This window comes from Benincasa hispida, chromosome 10 (genome assembly GCF_027475165.1).
Source record: "Benincasa hispida cultivar pf3 chromosome 10, pf3_genome.v1.1, whole genome shotgun sequence".
Classification (NCBI taxonomy): Eukaryota; Viridiplantae; Streptophyta; class Magnoliopsida; order Cucurbitales; family Cucurbitaceae; genus Benincasa; species Benincasa hispida.
In genome coordinates, this window is record NC_143487.1 from 48,839,675 (window position 1) to 48,861,052 (window position 21,378).

The 21,378-nt window shown below is 31.0% G+C and overlaps 2 long non-coding RNA genes and 1 pseudogene across 6 annotated transcripts; all 3 read left to right on the forward strand.

The window, feature by feature from the left end:
- Window positions 1-390: 390 nt before the first annotated feature.
- On the forward strand, window positions 391-12,674 carry LOC120088128 (uncharacterized). 3 transcript variants are annotated; one of them, XR_016523898.1, is made up of 4 exons: window positions 391-622; window positions 933-1,005; window positions 8,325-8,391; window positions 11,543-12,674. It is a non-coding gene; the product is annotated as an uncharacterized LOC120088128 (long non-coding RNA). The 3 variants fall into 3 exon arrangements; XR_016523899.1 differs by having other exon boundaries at window positions 8,325-8,385; XR_016523897.1 differs by having other exon boundaries at window positions 8,325-12,674.
- LOC150033434 (pentatricopeptide repeat-containing protein At2g03880, mitochondrial pseudogene) lies at window positions 6,268-7,921 on the forward strand (annotated as a pseudogene). 2 transcript variants are annotated; one of them, XR_016523894.1, is made up of 2 exons: window positions 6,425-6,564; window positions 6,672-7,921. The product of XR_016523894.1 is annotated as a pentatricopeptide repeat-containing protein At2g03880, mitochondrial pseudogene, transcript variant X2 (transcript). The 2 variants fall into 2 exon arrangements; XR_016523893.1 differs by having other exon boundaries at window positions 6,268-7,921.
- A 6,186-nt stretch (window positions 12,675-18,860) lies between the features above and the next one.
- LOC150033435 (uncharacterized) lies at window positions 18,861-20,958 on the forward strand. Its single transcript, XR_016524155.1, has 3 exons — window positions 18,861-19,157; window positions 20,055-20,153; window positions 20,743-20,958. It is a non-coding gene; the product is annotated as an uncharacterized LOC150033435 (long non-coding RNA).
- The last annotated feature ends 420 nt before the right edge of the window (window positions 20,959-21,378 follow it).

Below are 21,378 nucleotides of genomic sequence, written 5' to 3' on the forward strand. Positions count from 1 at the left end.
TTTTTAGTCAATTGGTGATTCAACATGATATCAGAGCATGAAATCCTATGTTCAAACTCTTTTGTAATGTCATTTACTCTCCAATTAATATTGATTTCCATTTGTTGTGTTTTCTACAAATTTTCAAGCCCACAAGGGAGTGGTAAAGTGTCGATAAAATTAAATTTATCATAACTCATGAGCTTAAGCTTTTGGGTCAATTAGTGATTTAACACTTGACTTGAAGATGACAGTCACTCTGGTTTTATCTTCCATTTAATCACCTTTGTACTTTGAGCCACATTCATTATCATCGGAACCTTCATTTGTCATTCAAGAAAACATGTTGACATTAGCTGACAAGAATCTTAATTTTGGACTAATAAAGATCTTGTTGTAGGAGACGCGGTAAAGGTAGGTAGATGATATAAAGACACTGAAAAGAGATCTGATAAAGAGCTTTGCCTTCAGCTGTTTATTTTTGTTCCACCTAGTGAAATGATTTATGTAGCACAAAACTTCATCGAAACGTGACGTTTCCGTCTAATCTTTCAAGCTTGGAAGCAACATAAGTTTATTTCATTCATCTTTTGCTCGAATCCGACATCATGTTTCTCTTCACAAATTACTGTATTCGAAAAGGGTAATGTTCTCTCAGTAATAAATTTATGATGTCTAGCCCCTTTGTTGATATATATCTTCTGGCATAAGTAAGCTACATTTCCATGCTAAGCAGTCTTTTTGTGGAATCATATTCATATGGATTTAGAGGGCACTTGCAACATGATGTACTAACAGTTGAGTTTTCTATTAAATTAGTTCTAATTTTATAACATCTTTTTAAGATCAAAATGTTCTTTTTTTCTGTAAGAATAGTTATATTCGATGTCTGAAAGCTTATCCACTATAATCAACAATGGAGCCTTTCCTAATTTCTAGTGGATTCATTGCAGGTTGTGCTCCCAGAATTTGTAGGCTTGCTATGTTTTCATCAAATACACAATCACATTTACTATAAAACTCTTGGTAAGTATATATATATTTTATTATTTTGATATTTTTAAGTGTTCGAGTCAACTTTTATGCACTTAGACCAATCTCACGAGATAACCCACATGAGCTTGCAATATTTTGGTGTCAAGGAAACTTGTTGAATATTAAATCACTACCATGGATTAAGTTCATTCTGGCAAGTATTTTACAATTCCAAGGGGCTCTTTAGACAACCATCCGTCACATTATATCCCATCTAATTAATGCATTTAACGACATTTCATTTTCTTAATCGATATTCCTTGCATTTCCTTGTAATAAATATCTTCCTCTGATCATAATTCCTAATCATTCTGAAAATTCTCTATTTGGACTGACAGCCATGGTTATTTGCAAGTCCCCAAAGCCCACTTTTCAGTCTATGCAGGGTAGCAAGAAGATTTTTCAAATTCCTGTACTAACCAGTGGCCAACACTGTGAGTTCCTGTGGTCCTAACTTTCTGCATTTATGCTACTTTAGTTTAGGTAGAAAAAGCAGACACTGGTTGAGAGCTTTGTACATGGTTTCAATCAACAGTAAAAAGAGTCAAAGTCATCTAGCATTCATTTATGTTGTAATTTTCCTTCAAACCACATGAGAGAGAATCTGCTTTCTGTTGGTTTTGTATGTAAATGTTAAGACCACGCCATTGTCTCTTTTGCTTTCTTTCAATTTGCACCGAATCCCAGTTCCTTTCTTTGGACAACATTCACATATTTGGTCTCTCCCAACTCTCCCTATAACCCAAGAGCCACCTCACTGTGCCCCTAAATTTAAGGTTCTCACCCACCTAGCTGTCCCTTTCCAATCTTCTCCTGGTCCTCAAATTGGGTTATGGCTGATTCTGTAGGACATTTGTTTAGGACCAGACTAAACTGTGACAATCTAACTTCCTTAGCCCTTAGCCCAAACTGCAAGTTGCAAGACAGCCATGTGAAGCCCTTGTGAACTCTGCTCCAACTAGACCCAAACCTGCCTCTTCCTCCCTTGCCTCATAACTTTTATATGATATTGTAACGCCTTGGTCTAAGATTCGGAATTCAGATTCGACACCTGATGGTCCCGACATTCTCTTGCATCCCTTATGATCTAGCAACGTCATCTTTGCTTGTCTTAAATTGTTTCTAAGAGTGAAGATTATCCCCACAAACCAACAAGCACGGTTAACCTTGGAGTTCTTATTATTGAACCACTGAAAAAGAAGGTGCATCTTGTTGGTATAGGTATAACTTTCAATTCTTTTTAAGTCTTTCTTAACTATGATCTCTCTCTTTCAGATGTGATCTTGGTTCATTCATGTATTCCTCCTAAATTCAGGAGTTATAGACATCTTCTTTTTCAACCAATTTTATCAATATAAATACATACATAAACTTGCGGTTGAAGCAACCCAACCCACATTTTCACTTCATTGTTACCAAAAACCAACTTGGGAATCCGTTTGGAGAGTGCTATTCTCACAAAGAAAGTTCTTAAATGGTGCATTTTGAGTGAAAGAAAGACAATCTCAACATCATTGGACGTTTCAAAAGGTTTTTTTTGGAGTTTATGTAGGAGAGAGTCTTAAGAACATGATGTGGTTTTAATATCATACTTAAAAACAACCTTCATTTCTTCCGTCCATAGTGGCCACCTACCTAGAATTTAATATCCTACAGATTTCCTCGACATATAAATATTGTAAGATCAGACGGATTGTCCCGTGAAATTAGTCGAGGTGCACATAAGCAGACCTGAATACACGAAGGTCAAAAAAAATAAAAACAACCTTCATTTTCAGGATTTGCTAAATGTAGCTGAAGAAGAGTTTCACTTTGGTCACTTTTTAGGCAGCTTAAGCAATGCATTAGTTTTCCCGTACCTGTTACTTTAGTTGCATAAGTGTAGGGATGAATAATCAAATCAACTAAATTGGATTTTGGTAAGTGCAATAATTTCGTTACCTACAATTTGACAATCAAATTTTGATTGTTTGAAAACCACGAAAAGTAAAATGATACATTAAAATTAATTTTAAATATTAAAAGTATGTCTCAAAATTAATTTGAAAATCAAATATTGATTTGTTTCAAAGTTAATTCGATTATCAAATTTTGATGGTTTGAAAACCACGAAAAGTAAAATGATACTTTAAAATTAATTTTGAATATTAAAAGTATGTTTCAAAGTTAATTTAAACATGATAAAAGTGAATCTAAAAATTTCAAAATTATTTTCGAGCATGCATTTAATGTCATAGTTCAAATAAGGATATGAATAAAAAAATATATTTTGGGACTTAAAAAGCTCACCTTCCAAAACTAATCTATTTCATAAAAACTAATTTTTCTAATTTTTTTATTTTTTTAGATTTTAAGTGGAGGGTTACATGTGATGAATATATCATTCTGTCTCTCTTTCAAGTATTTTTAAGTTTACAGTTTTTTATTACAACTTTTCAAATCCAACTTCAATTTTAGACTTTATGGGAAAAAAATCGTGGAAATTCTGGTAAGAATTTGGAAATTTTCTGGTTAAAAAATGTTTTTACGTGAAATTTTCCATGAATTGAAAAATTGAGAGAAGAAGATATCTTACCTATTGTGAAGAAGATGTAAAAGATTTTTTTAATATTAATTATAATTTATATTAGAATTTTAAAAACTTTTCGTCTATTTTCCCGATAAGTCTTGCAGGAAAAATAGATAGAATGCGTACATAAGTATTTTTTAGTTATAATAATTAATCATTAATTTTAATATTGTTAAAATTTAATTAATAAAAAATTGTCGACAAAAAGGGTTTTAGTTTAATAATTAATAATTAATTTTAATTTATTAAAATTTAAATTATAAAGAAACTAACTTATGTCCATTTTCTCGATTAAAATTACCGAGAAAATAAATAAAAACCATTAAACTTTTTCTATAAACAATTTTAATTATTAAAATTAATAATGAATAATTTTTTTATTATTTATTAAAAATAAATTAAAAGAAAAAAAATTAAAAACCATTATAAACCTAGAAATCGGATAGAATGTTTTCTTAAAAAATTTAAATTTAAATCATTAAAATTAATAATTAATAATTAACAATAAATTAAAAAAGCTAAAAACCATTATTTAGATTCTATCCAATTTCTAGGTAACTTTGACTTTATAAAGTTACCTAAAAATTGAACGTAATATTATTTTTATTTTTATTTTAATTATTAATTATTAAAAAAAACTAAAAACCATTATATGGATTCTATCCAATGTCTAGGTAACTTTGATTTCTAGGTAACTCCTCAAAGTTATTTAGAAATTGAACAAAATGTTTTCTATTAAAAATTAATTAAAAAAGCTAAAAATCATTGGATAGATTCTGTACAATTACTAGGTAACTTCAATTTCTAAGTAACTTCCTAAAGTTACTCAGAAATTTGAACATATTTTATTATTTTTTTAAAAAAAAAAACCTAAAATGGCCAATTTCGCTTTCTAAAAGTTACCTAGAAATTGGACATAATGCTTTTTAAGTCATCTCCATTTCCTCTAAAACTTAAGTGAGTTTAATTCATTTTTGCCCAATTCTTTTTTTTTTTCGTTAATCCTAAATTAGTTTTGAGCTCCTAATTCTTATAAAAAAAAAAAATTCTAAGTAAATCATATTTCGTCATTTGCTTCCAAAGCCCTCCATTCTAATATTACAATTGGATTTTTTTTTTTTTTTTTTTTTAAATATTCCTATCTAATTTCTAGGTAGCTTCCCAAAGTTGCCTAGAAATTAGACAAAATGTTTTTTTTTTTTTTTTTCCTTTAAGCAATCTCCATTCGCTCCTAAACTTTAGTTAGTTTAATTCTTTTTTACCCAATTCCAATTTGTTTTTCTTAGTCAATTAATTTTGTTCTGCTATATTTAAATGAGTTTAGGCCCCTAATTCTTTTCAAGTAAATGATATTTGGTCATTGCATCCAAAACCATTCATTCTAATTTCCCAATAGGTTTTATTTATTTTTGAAAAAAATAATAGTAACTTCTAAATCTTACCCGAACAAACGATAAGTTCAAATCTAATAAAAAAGAAATGTAACTTTTAAATCTAATCTTACGGAAAAAAACATTAACTCCCAAAATCTAATATTGGGATTCAATTTAAATAATAATAATAATAATTAAAAAAAAAAAAAAAAAAGCTTAATGTAAAAAATGAAGTTTCAAATTTAACATTGAAGTTGGGATTTAAAATTGTGTATAATAAATGTAACATTGAATGGATTGAAGGCATTGGAGAAGGAACAAAATGATATTTTTATTATGTGGGACCCTCCATTTAAAATTTGAAAATGTAGAAAAGAGATTAGAAAAAGTAGTTTTTAGAAAAGATGTTAGTTTTGTGAGATAAAAATTTTTTAAGGCTAAAAATAATAATTCTCCAATATATTTTTAGTCCTTAGGTTTTGGCCTCTGGGTCTTGTTTTTACTTGTTTTTATGTTTCAAAATATTATACTTTTAGTTATTAAGTTTTGAGTTTGATTTTGTTTTACTTCTAAGGTTTCAAAATGTTACAATTTTACTCTCAAGAATTGAGTTTTGTTTCAATTTGGTTTTTATATTCCTCAATCATTTACCACATATTCACTTTTTGGTGTTAATGTCTATTACTTAATTTAAAATAATTATGAAGTGAAATTCTAAAGTTAATTTCAATAATGATGAAAAAATAGTGAAACTTAATTAATTATAACTCTTTTAAACATTACAGACTCAAAGTGAAAATTTAATGAAAAATTAAGATTAAAAGTACAAATCTTGAAATTTAGGGACTAAATTGAAGCAAAATTCAAATCTCAAAGGTAAACGGGTAACATTTTGAAATGTAGAGACTAAATTGAAATCAAACTTCAAACTTAGGACTAAAAGGATAATATTTGAAAACCTAGGGATCTAACAGAAAATACCCAAAATCTAGCACCAAAAACATATTTTTCAAAAATTGATGCTTATTCCAAACAATTTCTTTCTTTTTATACAAAGTATAAACATTAATATATATATACTAGTCCATTTCTTATTAAGAAAAACACTAGTTTCAGAAAACAATTTAGGAACAAAAGAAAATCAATAAACTTAATTTTAAAATATTTAAAATAAAACCTATTGAGTCATTCAAAAGCTGAATTTGTCCTTGTTTGCAAAATGGATCTTAACTTGTAGCTTCTCAACTGTCATAACGGTATTGTTCGAATGACGAAAGTACCCCTGTACTATGAAAGTAAAAGACTACCAAATACCCCTACTCCAGTTTGTTTCATCCCATTCTTCTGATGTCGAGCCCTCACCATTTTTATATTAGACGAAGTCTTGATTCATTCGCCAGTTTCTTCCGCCATTCTTGTCAATCCAAAAATCTTAAAGCCATTAAGAGGATTCACGCCCATTTGCTTAGAACCCGCTTCCAATTTTTCTCCCCGAATCTTCACTCTAAGCTTATACTATCCTACTCCCAAATCAACCCCAATTTTGATGCGCAAAGCTTAAACAGCATCTTCAAATGCATCATCCCCAGAAGATCTTTAAACTTCAACGTAATAATTTCTGACTTTTCTCGACATGGGTTTCCAGATTTTGCGTTAATGGCGTTCTCTTTCATGCATTCTAATGGGGTTCCTATTGACACGTATGCCCTCTGCAGCTCTTTGACTTCTTGTTCTCTTGTTCAGAATGGGGTGTATGGAAAACAGATTCACGCATTCGTGGGGAAATCAGGTTGGTTATGTAGTGTTTTTGTGGGGAGTGCGATTGTTGATATGTATGCAAAAAATTCGTTGATTAATGATGCAGTTGAAGTGTTTGATGAAATTCCTATGAAGAATACTGTGTGCGCAAATGCACTGCTGGCTGGGTACGGCGAGGCTAGGATGTGGGTTGAAGGACTTGAATTGCTACGGGAGATGCAGGCTCTGGATTTGAAGTATGACCAGTTCACTCTGTCTGCTTCTTTACGTGCATGCGCTGGTTTATCTGCAATTGCACTGGGTAAGCAAGTGCATGCTTATCTACTGCGAACGGTTTATGATATTACATGTGATGTTCATCTGCAAAGTACATTAATTGAAATGTATGGGAAAAGTGGCATGGTGGAAAAAGCATGGAATGTATTCAATTTCGCAGGACTTAGACAAAAAGAAGATGGGAAAAGGGATATCATAATGTGGACTTCTATGCTTAGTGTTTATGGTAGAAACGGGTGTTACAAAAGAGTAATTGAACTGTACAACCAGATGTTGATGGAAGGGAACAAACCAGATAGAGTGGCTTTTGTGACGGTCATTTCAGCTTGTGGTCATACTGGTGAGGTGAATCTTGGAGTCAAGTATTTTGACTCCATGCAGAGTGATTTTGGGTTGGAACCTGGTCAAGAGCACTACAGTTGTTTGGTTGACTTGCTCTGTAGAGCTGGGGAATTGGAAAAAGCATGGAAGCTCGTAAATGATATCAAAAGTTGGGATTACAATGTTTCCTTGTGGGGAGCTTTACTCCGTGCTTGTTTGGAACAGGGAAATATTAAGTTGGGTAATTTGGCAGCTCATAGGGCACTTGAATTGGATCCTCAGAATGCTGGGATATTTGTTATGCTATCAAATCTGTATGCTGGTTTTGGATTGTGGAATGAGATAGAGCGTTTAAGGGAATTTGTGAGAAAGGAAGGGCTGTATAAAGATGTTGGATGTAGCTGGATAGAGATCACAAGTTGAGAATTACTCAAATAACCTTATGTAATAGTTAAACTGCTCAAGTTGACCTTGATTTACGAGGAAATGGTTTATTGTGAGGTGCTATGATGATTGTTTCATTGAGCCTAAGAGAGTAGCTAGCTTGTATCATAGTTATCCAGCATTACTACCCCATTGTTATGCTAAATGACATAAAGGCAGTTCTGAACTTTAGTGAGCAAAATAAGAGGGTGAAAATAGTTCTCAGATTATCCATGAGGTCTAAGGATTGCCCTCTACTTAGTTCAGTACTGTATACCTCTCCCCACCGCTTACATCATCTCCTTTATCTTTTTTATAACTACCTTACTCGAGGTGTCCTCTTCTCTAATTTACAAAGATCCCTTGCCGGTCATGTTAACTGACAAGTCAAACACATTCCCTCCCTTCTCCCTCCTAAAAGTACGTATTCTTGTGGGCAGTTTGCCAATTCAATCATCAAGTTACCTGCTGCCTTTGCTTTCCTCTCCCTGTCCTTGCATTGTCATGCACATATTGCTATCTGTAGTTTTGCGTTTTAACTTTTACCATGTAACAAGGCAAATGAGACTAATATATCAATGTCATGTCAGTTAGAAGATGGTGTGAAAACAACAAAAGATCAGTGCCAACAAAGATTATATCCCAGGCCAGGTACAGGTACTCGTGAATTTCTTTTCAGATAATTTTTACAGCTTGCAGCACTTGACACTAGGACATATTGGATTTTTCCCTTTCATTAATAGTAGGTGTATTTTTCCACGTTGAGATCCTATTGACATGCACTCCTAACAAATGTTTGTACCGATTCATTTGGACTGAGCAAATGCCTGGTCCCTTCAGTCTAATTCCCTTCTCATCCATTAGTATCACTGCCAAAACCTTTCTGCGTCGAGCTGAATTGCTCATTGCATCTAGATGATGTCTGCTTGAAAGAGCTTCACATCATTGTTGACATTTTCCTTTGAACCAACATTTGAATCATGCATTTATTTTTAGTTTCTCACTTGATGCTCTTCTCGATGTGGTATGGTTTGTCTTCCAGGAATATGTATTAACTCATTTACTTCTTTATATTTTTTGCACCATCGATCAGACTCAATTTCTCTCAGTTTTTTTCTGCTGACAGAGAGGATAACACGATGCAACTTGTCATTGAATATATTTTTCATTTAATGTTCTCTATTCCACTAGTTCTCCAAATGGCTGAATAAATCCGATCGGCAAACTTTAAGTTCCACATTCTGTAATTGTTTAATCTTTAGTTTCACTAGGATTACATTACATGATGTGATGAGTAATGCTTCTGACGTTCTAAAAGCTTTTTGATCTAATTTCTGAGATGGCCTCCTCGTCAAAGCTATGCTTTATAAATTCAAATTGCTTTGCACATTCTCAGCCTTAACGGGGGACTTCCCGTCCAATGTCCCCAAGTTTCACTTCACAGATGAAAGAAAGTATTGGTCTATTCGTTTTCCATGGTGGTTTGATGAGCCTGTTAACCATTCACATGTAAGTAAGGTTAAAGAAATCGAGTGCTGAGGTACTATTTTCGACTTGATAGGTTTTGGGTTTCTCATAGGTTAGGAAACCATGGGAGAGAGACATAATTATGTCCAGGCATAGCGCCGTTATTTCCTGCCTTGCCCATCTTTCTCCTGAGACACTCGGCACTCTCTATCCAGAGGATGATAGGCATGCACATAGACACATATTGGCAACAAAATTTTAAGAAATCAATACATGAAATGAGATGTCAATGTTGACAGTTTTCAAGTTGTTTTGGCAGGACGTATGTATAAGTTGACAAGCCTGTGGTTAGTTTTTTTTTTTTCTTTTTTTTTGTTTAAATAAAAGCCAATGGTTACTTGGCATTTATAATCAGAAAACACGAGTATCCGCATGCATCTCATGGAGAAACCATGTGAGAAGCCATCTAACCCCATTGAGTGGAAAATTGAATTCAAAATGCTCAACGTGTTGCAATATACAAGAACTTAATTGTGCGTTATTAAGGAATAGTGAGTCACTTAACAATCTAATAGCGTCAAAGTAATAGAGAATTATTGAAATTGAGATTGCTAGAACTAGATTTCCATTTGTCACTGGAATTGGATAAGATTGGACATCTTCTGTCTCTCACTCCTGAGTCCTCACAAGTGATTCCTTCCTAATGTTTCAGTGAAATTTCTTGGGATATCATCTTCAAGGTTATGAAAAGGGTGAAAATTTTCTATTAGTAACATGACTTTCTGTCATGTGAAATAAAGAAAGTAAGAAACAACGAGAATACATGACCTTCAATTGTTGGTACTTTAAGTGTCCATCTGTGTTAAGAATTGAAAACCCTTTTATAGAGCTTCATTAAGATTATTTCCTACAGACTAGGAGCAACATTAACCATTATGTTTCATCATTTATTTATTTATGGTTTGAAATCTTGCCGTACTTCCAAATGAGCTGCCACGCTTTTCAAATGCAGTGTATCTTCGCATGACCTTTGAGGTGTTATTCTAAACTAAGTTGAGGATGAAACCACGACTCACCTCCGACTCCCAGGTCGATAACGAATTGACGGCGATCGTCCCTACGTTTCCGTTAGTTTAGCTAGTGTTTCATGGAATCACTTGGTGGTTAAAGCGTTGTTTGCACTAGGACGTTTGTGATTGGCATCTTGATCTTAACTCTCTACCTTCCATTGTAAAGGCAAGGACCACCCTGTTGTTATTTCTGTGTTGCTTTCATGGGTGTGAGTTGCTTGATCTGGTGGACAAGAAACTCTAGGCTACCTTGTGGGTTCTATATGCTCTCAAATGCTATCTGCAAATCGGTAGATAATGCAGCACTAGGATGTCTTTCGTGTTAATAGACTTTTTTGTCCTCCAATTACAAATTACTGGTGCAGCAATATTTAGTCCTTTTCCTTTAGGATAGAGCTCCTTTCTAAAGAATTTTGATTTCTCCAGTTTACTCATTTAGCATTAAAGTTGGAGCTTACATAGCTGGCTTTAGGATGTTTGACTTTTTCACTTCTAGTTTTTTTTAGCCTTTTGGCTATATTATATACTTTTGTAGTTGAAGATTCTCTAGCCTTTCCTTTTAAGATTTTGACATTTGGCTTTGTTATATAAACTTATACTTTTTAGAGGCCCCTTTATATATGTATATGATTTAGTTCTTTTTCTATTCCTTACCCAGCCAAGATTAAAGGATAGTGTCATAAATTGGGTTTTGATCTTTCTTGTTTGGCTTGAACAAAGTTAGAATCTTTTCCATTCCTAAATTTGGTGACTTTTTATGATCATCAGAAAGAAGTGCTTTAGGTTCCCAGTGCAATGTTATTTTGAATGAAATTTTCATGCTGCTGCTTCATAGTCAGTTTTAAATTATTAGCCCTTTGCAAAATTATCAAGGCCATAGACAACTCAAGCATGGACTAGTAGTGTTCTGAAGGAAACTGACATTTTCTAGGGAAAATAATGGAAGGTTGCATCATTCATTCCATCATTCTAATTCCAACAGTATTATGAAACTTATCAATTAATCAAGCAGACATGAAATGTAAGCATTGTTCAATACATTTAACTTGCAAATAGAAACTTTAATAGGGTACCTTTTGTTTGCTTGTCCAAAGTCCTAACTGCTAAGGTGGCTTTTCGTCGGCCAGATTTAAAAGTAACGTTTGAATGTTATAATAGAGTATTTGTCTTAACCCTGCTTCTGTGAAGTGATATTATTTTCAACTCAGTCATTGCTATGCGTTCTTCTTTCTGAAACATACAGGCATTGCATATTATTTTTTTTTTTCCAGAACAAAGTTCTTAGGATGTTTCAGAATACACATGATCATTCACAAACCTTTCTCCAGTACATGACATTTAATGGGGATGGGACCCTACGGGCCCTGCTTTTGGTTTGGACCTGCATGTGCAGTCATGTTCATTGTGACATGATTTTGTATCAATCTCGCCCTTGTTTCTCACATTTGCTTACGAGGTAAAGCGTAATCCTATCCTCAAGTTTTATATTTGTTCCATCAATGTCTAAATGGGTCCAATTGTTCAATTCCCATCCCAATCAATCGTTCTTTCATTATGTATATCCTTCTAATCCAGGTTTCTTATACTCTAGACCCCCATTATCCTTGGTTAATTTTTCAACTAACTCAACTGTATACATATTGTGGTTTGAATATTGAGTTGCCGCAGATCACAACTAAACTCCCAACCAGAAAACTAAGGCGGCGGCCTGCTGCTGGCTACATTTTCAGCACACCTACAAAACCGGTCATCTTTACGACAACATCTCACATGGGGTTTAGCTCTGCTAGCCAGATTGCCAGAGTCGAAATGTTTGTTTCTGTGTTTGGGCATTGCATACCGCAGCTGGCATGCAATATTGTAAGTATAGGTTAAAAATGAGGTTAGAAGTAGCAAAGCAGGGGTGAAGGCAATGAAGGGGAATATGGTTACAGTTATGGTAAAGTAAAAGTGGCAGTTTTGAAGTAGTTGGGGTTGATCTGCCTTACTATGTTGTCTTCTTCATAAGAAGACTTGGGGACAAGAGTAACATGGCCTTCCATGTGCCAAACACAAGGAATGGTCTCAATCAAACTCTCAAAAGAATATCCCTTTTACCCCATTGGACCCTTTTGCCTTTGCCTTTCACTCTCTCTGTGCCTGTGATTTTTTTTTTTTTTTTTCTGTTTTTTCCACCATTCAAATCTTTTTCATGTAACATGGAGGAGTCCCTTTTAGGACAGTGACCCAATTTTTCTTTTCATCTCATTTCTATTACCCTTCGGTTATTTTTCTAGTTTAACATGGTATTAGAACAAAATAGTGTAGAAGGTTTATCAGGTTTCTCGAATTTTGGTTTAAGATAATAGTTCGTACATTGGATACCGTGAATGAAATCAATATATGAGCCACCATGTTTAATGGAGCTTTAAATTTTTGGATCTAGTAGTAGTTTTCTTTTTTTTTTTTTTTTTCTCTTGAAAAACAAACCATCTCTTTTACTTTTTTTGTTTAGGTCATTTTACCAACTGATTGTCCTAAAAAGTACAAAAGATTCTCTTTTCTACCTTTGGAACTATGGCCGTTATTCACGCAATCAACTGTCCATAAGATGTTAGGAAAAAAAGCTTCTAAAGTTGCTTTTAAGGACCCTAATTTTGAAGAGTTGTGTCTTTTCATGAGGGTTACCCTTTTTTTTTTCTCTCTCTTTTGCTATGATTTTGATTGCTTGCAATCAAACATAATCATAGTCCTTTAACACAAATAATCAAACAAAAAAAAATGAAACTAAAATAGAGCTTATTTTAAGTTTTAAGTAACCTAAAGGTTTGTTACATATACCTTATAATTGAAGTATTAAAAGTTATCATCTTTATATTATGCTTTTAAAGAAATTTCACTCATCCTTAGGCCAATCTCAAGAGACAACAATTGTCTTAAATAATTAAATTTCCAACTCATGGTTCCCACTAACCACAACTTTACTAATTACATATGCTATTGTTTGAAAAAATCAGAGGTTCGAATCTCTCACTCCCACTTCTTGTTAGTCAACTCATAGCTTGAATTTGAGAACTAAAGTATCTTCAAATATTCCAAAACTTTACTTTAGGAGCCCCAAGTGAACATAAAAAATAAAGACAAATTGCAAAAGCCACGGTGGAAAAATAGTGGTGGTTGTAATTACACCGTCAAACTTCTAATTGTAAAATTTGAGCCCTCAAGCTTAAAATAATTGTAGAAATTAGACCTCCAAATGATAAGAATTGAACTCTCAAACTTGTATAATTATTACATTTTCTACAATTATGTAAATTTGAGGATATAATTGCAACTACCACCCTATTTTAATCGTGCTTTCTGCAAATTACCTTGAAAATAATGATAGAATATGGCAAATATACCATAACTTACCAACTTTAATCTACAAAATGGACAATAAAACTTAGATTTATGGTAATATATAGTTCATATGATTATGAAAACCACACGTCCAACACGACTACTCAATCCTTAATCTCAAGCTATACAAATCCGACTTGTAAGGTCCCATGAGGTTACTAATATATACAAAAATGTTATTATTGTTATTATTATTTGATAATATTGTAGAGTGGGTGGATCGAACTTCTTATCTCGAGATTATCGTTAACACTATATAGAGAAATGTTAAATGGAGAGAGAGAAAGATAGGTGGGCAGTCTACGGAGATATCAAAGTTTTTGGTAATATAGACAGTGGGGATATATGTCTTATTGTAGGCAGTTCTGACTTAGTGGCTCTCAAGTTATTAGGACCATCCAAAAAAACAAAATAATAATAATAATAATATAATAAATAAAAAAAAATAATTAAAAAAACTATAATTTTCTGATACACTTCATTTTAACACCAGACATTGTCTTCCTCTAATAAATGTGTAGGACACACCATCACTATTGTTTTTATTCTTTATTTTTCTTGAAAATAAAAGGAAAAAGAAAAACCATTTATATTTATTTTCTACAAATTTCTTCCATGTAAATGAATTTTATATTTTTCTTTTTTTTTCCTGCCCCTTTTGGGATGACCTTACAAAATATCTTCCCTAAAGGGGCCCACTTGGCCCACTTTGTTATAAAAAAGAGGGTAAATTAATTAAAGGTTGAATGTGTAGAAATGGTTATATTATTACTTCAACAATTTCAATGAACTAAAAAAGTTTGATTGTAATCTTAAAAAATTATGTCACATTTCTCATAAGTATAAGGGATATGTACCATAATATCATATAAGAAGTACTTGGAAAGTGATGGTACTTTTAAATAACAAATTAGATTGTGACAATTATTTAATATCCCCATTTGGTAGAGTTTGGTTGTTGTTAAAGTTTTCTTCTAAAGTTTAAATGTATTTGTACCAATTCTTTCCCCTTAAAAACTCATATGCTTTCACGTGGCTAAGCTATTTGATATTGCCTTCTTCAAAAGGTAAGAAGACTTTAGAGATTTGTGCATAATTTTTGGTACAATGGCAAGATTGACAAAATTGATAAGATTTGGGAATATATATGGTAGATATAAAATAAAGATGGTCACTTATTTTTTTTATTTATTTTTTTTTAAGGTACATGGAAAGGAGTGTTTGAACTTATGAGGTATTAGATTGCTAAAAAGAGAGATGGACGCCACAATTTGAGGTCAAGGTACAAATAAAACACCACAAAAACAATATGACGAATAATGACAAAACCCAACTAAACAGAAAGATATTAAGCATACACGACTCAAGTGAAAAGATCCCAAGGAGAAAAAGCCACTTGGGTACTCACGAGAAAAGCTCATAGCCACTTAAAACAATAAATAAGAACCTCAAACTAACCAACTAGACTAATCACTTGTGGGGGATACAATGTGGCACCATGGATATGCATATTATATTCGCACCAAATATGATAAATGACAATATACTAAACAACTCTCTAGAGTACCTTACGTCTTCTATCCCTATTTTGTTATAAATTTCAACAAATTGAAATTATATATATATTTTTTTTTTTGAGAGAGAGAATTCTACATTGTTAAATTTTATTAGCCATTTTCAATATCTTATGCTAGGTTTTCAAGCCCAAATAAAATCGTTTATCCTCAAGATTGATAATTTAATTATGTTAGTGAAAATTCATATTATATGACCAAGTTTCTATCTTCTTTCTTTTTTTCTGGTATAATAATTATTGGAATCAAAATCTCCGACTTCAAAGGTATGTCTATCAATTATTGCCGAGATAAGCTAATTTTGACAACCTATCGAATTTCTAATAATGTCAATCCTCAACTTTAAAAGCTTTGTCTTCTCTGCAAAGTTTTTTTTTTTTTTTCCCCTTTTTTCTCTTTTTTTTTTTTCCCATTTTTTTTTTATTATTACTATATTTAAGAAAAGGCTAATGTGCTCATACTGAAAAATCATTATTATATGAATCTAAAGTTTTGTAATTAAGAAATCATATGGTGACAAAAGGAGAGTTTTTTTCACCTTAAAATTCTCTAGTTATATCAATTTAGATTCTAAGTTTTAGTTTCATCAAATTTGACTCTATACTTAATTAACTGTTGCACAAAAAAAATAATAATTGTAAACTCATTTAATTTCAATAAAACAAAGTTTTGTTATGAGAAATCCACAATCTAATCATGAAATAATTTTGCAAAATTCATAGATTTTAAAAATTAGAAAAAATCTTATAAATATAAAAATCTCAAAAATAATTACACTAAAAAGTTTCAAAAGTAAATTTTTTACTATAAAATTTAAATATTTTTAAATATTTTCTTATATTTAAAATTATCTCTTTAATATATATATATATATATATATATATATATATAAATAAGTTCAAAGGTATATTTTCCTTTGAAAATTAGAAAAATTGTTTTAAACGATAAAATTGTTGAAAATATTTTTAAATTTATAGATCAAAATTGATTTTTTTTTCACAAAAGAAATAGTTTAACATCACATTGTACTTGTAAAGAGAGAGAAAGACTAATTATAATAATTCCAATGCATTTGCATTGAAATATTAAGTTTTAGAGAGAGAAAGAAATAAAGAGAGCACATGGGTTTATAATTATAAACAACAATAAATAATATATAAAAGAAAAAATAGAAGATTAAAAAAAAAAAAAAAAAGTAAAAATGAGAATCCTACATCCAAACAAACACTAAAATTCAAAAATCCCAACAGAAATTGTACTCCAACAGTACACTTCCATTGTTGGTCCGTGAGTTCAGGTAGACACCCCAAATGGATCATTTTCCCTTCCTTTATTATTATTATTTTTTTTAATTTCCTTTCATATATATTTTTTTTAAAATTACATAATTCTCGATATATGGACTTAGCTCGATAGATATCTATTTAGTTAGACAATTTGAAAACAAGGGATTCAATTCCAATTTAAAAAATTATTCAAAATGTATTTGATAATATAAGAGTAAAAAAGAAGCCCAAAATATTTTTTAAAAAAAATGGCAAAGTAGTGATCAACCCAAAAATAAATAAATAATAAAATAAAACCTATGTAAATTGACAAAAAAAAAAAAAAAAAAAAAAAAAAAAAAAAAAAACCAACCCAACTCCCTCACGATTCAGGAAATCACACGAAGATACCCACGATTGTATGCAACCCAACCCACAATTAATCGCCTACTAACAGAAAAAAAAAAAAATTGTGAAACCTTCTGCTTCATCTTCTTCATCAACCAACTTTCCTTTTAAAAAATCTCCCCCTACCTTTTCACAATCAAGTACTTTTGCATTCCATCTGATATGACTTTTTGTTTAAGTTAATGAAAGGTTTCAACTTCTTTACTCTTTTGTTGGGCTTTGTATTTACAATTTGTAGATATGTTGCATTTTAGGTTTTTCGTACATGTTGTATCTCTCACTGTGGTAATAGAACTTGATAGAAATCTATCAGTGATAAAAATTGATAAAAGTCTATCGTTGATAGAGATTGATTGAAGTCTATCAGTGCCTATCATTGATAGACTGATGGAAGTTCATCAGTGTTTATCAGTGATAGAAACTGATAGATGTCTATCATTAACAGAGGTTGATGGAAGTCTATCAAACTGATAAAAGTCTATCAGTGTCTATCAACGATAGAAATGGATAGATGTTTATCATTGGTACAATAAGTGATAAAAAAAAAATTGATACAAGTTTATCATTGATAAAAGTTGATAAAAGTCTATCAGTGTCTATCGATGATAGAAATTGATAGAAGTATATCGCTAATAGAGGTTAATAGAAGTCTATCAGTGATAGAAACTGATACAAGTTTATCATTGATAGAGACTAATAGATGTCTATCAGTGTCTATCAGTGATATAAACTTATACAAGTCTATCATTTATAGAGGTTGATAGAAGTTTATTAGTATCTATCAGTGAGAGTCTATCACTATTAAATAATGATATATTATCAATCAGTGATATATGATTATATAACATTGTCTGATTTGTAAATGATAGACATTGATAATATAACAATGTCTACTACATAACTTGACTAAGGTTTCACAATCTAGTGGGGAGGAACGTGATAGAAAGTGATATAGTTCTACCACTGATAGTAAGTGATAGTCTTCTATCACTATATATCATTGATAGAAATATACATGAAAATTGATAGGCTCTGATATACTTCTGATAGAGAGTGATAGACTTCTATCACCTGATAGACAGTGATAAACAGTGATAGTGTTATATCACTAACTATCCCTGATAGACAGTGTTATATTTCTATCACTATCTATCACCGACAGATAGCAATAGTATACTATCACTATCTATCAATAATATTGAAACATTTTTCTACTTCATTATAACGTGACTAAGGTTTTTATCACTAATAATAGGTTATAGTCTTTTATCACTCTTTCAATGGCTTGTAAAGCTTCAATTTAGCATTTCCTGAAGAAGAGAAAAGACAAGTTGGGGTGTGAATTTCATTTCTTTGAACCAAAATTTACAATTTCTTAATTGAAGCTAGAAAGTAATGATATTAATGTGATAGACACTAATAAAATACTATCAGGTAGACACCGATATAACACTATCAAATAGCACCAATATGACACTATCAGATAGGAAATGATAGTATAATGATAGAATACTATCACTATCTATCAGTTGGTTTATCTTCCATCAAGTTACCTTTTAGGTTGATGAGAGTGTGTAATTTGGTGGTTGTTTCTTCTTGAAATATATATTTTGTTTTGAAATATAGTTAGTTTTGTTTCATAGGGAGAATAAGATGGATAAATAACTTTTATATATATATATAGTTAGTTAGTTAGTTTTATTTTGTAAAGAAGATGTGATGACAGTGATAGATTTCTATCGTTGTCTCTCAATTAATTTGTAGTAAGGGTTTTACTGTCTATTAGAGATAGACAGTGATAGAACACTTTCACAATTTATCAGTTGAATTAGTCACATTCTGATGTTTATTAGTTCAATTTGAGCTGTTGAATTTGATTTAATCCATTGAAGAAGAAAAATAATATTATCATATCAATTGAAGAAGAATATACTAAACATAAAGTTTATGTGGAAGAAAGAAAAAGGTTGATGTTGTGTAGAAGAAGGAGAAGAAAAAGAAGGAATATATGAATTTGACCTAAAATTCCATGAAGAAGAAGAATAAGAATATGGATTTGGCTTAAGATTCTATGAATATCCTATGAAAGAAGAAGATAAAGATCAAGAAGCAGAAAAAGAAGAATAAGAAGAAGATAGATCGAGTTGATGAAGGACGGAGTCGATAGAGAAGACGATCAAGAAGATTTTGATTTCATGCGAAAGGAAATCGATGAAGAAGAAGAAAATCGGCGATGAGTATACACACAAATTTCAAAGGTAAAAAAGGGCGATTTGGGAAGTTTCAAAAAATGTAAACATGCTTGCAGTGAAGTTTGTTTTTTGCTACACTGTGTAAATACTTTTATACTTTTTCTATTTATGACAATTCCTCGATAATATATTTATAAATTATAAAATTTATTATAGTTTTACAAGATACTAGGTTGAATATGTATTATTATTAAATTTTTTTGTTTATATATATTATTATTAATTAGTTTATGAATATATTTTATCTTTAAAACTTTATATTAATAATACATTAATCTAAAAAATAAATTAAAATTATAACATGATTTTTTTTTTAATATAATTATGTATTTTAAATTTTTAAATGAAAAATTTGAATATACCATAAACATAAATTGTTTTAGAATTTACACTAACTGAATTAAAGGAAAATAAAAAAAATATATTATAATATATATTATTATTATAATGTTGTTCAGTAGTGTCATCTCTCACTCCAACCTAATCCCGTTTTCTTTTTTAGTAATATTTAGCTTTTAGACTTGAAGGATTTTGATGTAAAAGGCATATATTTGATCTTTTTCATAGAAAAATCAAGTTTAAAATAGCAAATAATTCATAGATAGCATTTTTAATTTTAAGTGTGAAAAACAGTGAATTTCGCAAGATTCTTTGTAATTTTGGTGTATTTTTGTAGAAAATTCGTTGAAGCCAAACTGCTACAACATTTAACAAGATTGCTCTAGCAATCTGCTACAGTAGAATTAAATTTCTAGATCCAATTATGGGCTTGATTTTGAGATCTTCTCCATCAATCTGGTGAATTAGGGCAACTCATACACTGTCTTTATTTTCTTCCCAAAAGAGCATCCAAGAATCCAATTTCTTCAGTGTAATTTCTATATGGTTGCTATTTTTTTTTAGTTTCATGGAGAGTTGTGTTGAAACGCTTGCACAGATCAAGTCTCCTTTGAAAGTTGGAGCTATCACATCTTAGTTCATCTTGATAAGGATTGAATCAAGGTAAATCCAAGGCTATGTGTTTCGTTTTGTCATGTTTTCATTTATTTTACACATAACTTTCTTTATTGGTTCTCATAGCCATTTATGATACTTTTGTTGCTATATATATATATATATATATATATATATATATATATATATATATATATATTTTGAAAAATCGTTCCCTTGGAGACAACTTGGAATTCTTCCAATTTTTTACCATTTGTCGACAACGTGCACTTACACTAGATTGAAGACTTTTCTTAAAAAAAAAAGTTTTTTAATTTAGCTAAAGAATTTCCAGTTGATCAATGATGATTTGAAGTTAGTCAAAACTCGACTAATTTGTAAATTATCCGGCAAACTTTGTAAATTAAAATTTCAATATGATGGGATTGAATCCCACAGTAGAAACGTGTAAATGTTTTTGTTTTGATTTTGAGAAGAAGAAATAAAAAATAAAAAAAAAAAAATCACATAACCACATGCGGTAAATAATTAGGTTAAACATGAAATAAAAAATAGAGAATAATTGAATTGCCATTGTAGAACTCTTCTAACAATAATTCTTCTGTTTCTATAAAACGTATTCCTCTACTCTGATAAGGACACCCCCAAAAAGCATTCCTTGCTATGACTCTGGCGAAGACCGACTTGTGGGAGCCTCCTTTGAAAGTTTAAGGAAATTGGAGAAGACTGACGGTTGAGAGAAACTTTGTGAGAGAGTGAAAATTTGTGTAGAATACGTTGTTAAGCTCTATGAGTACCAATCCCACTGTATCTAACGTAGAGGGAGGGAAAATAACTCCCTGCTCCCTCCACTTCCCTGTAATGCAAGTGAGTTATTTATTGATATAATTAATTAATTAATTAATTAACTAAATTAAATAAACACCTGAAATCATATTCAGATATATATTTCTCTCATAACCTATAGTTTTAATATGAACCTCATTCAAATTAATTTTTAACCTATAGTTTTAATATGAATCTCATTCATATTAATTTATTATTTGAATGATATTTAAATACATTAAATCTCTCATATTATATAGGACATATTGAAATTACGTTCCCAGCTCCCTATTCAGTCAAACTCAATACAACATTCATTAACTTATTGCTTGATAATAAAACATTTAGGTTTGAAGATCGAGCATATTCATATTTATTTTATTCAATAATTATTTTTTTCTCTTTGAAGAGGTATTGTAATTAAAGTGTAGGGTGGGGAAATCGAACC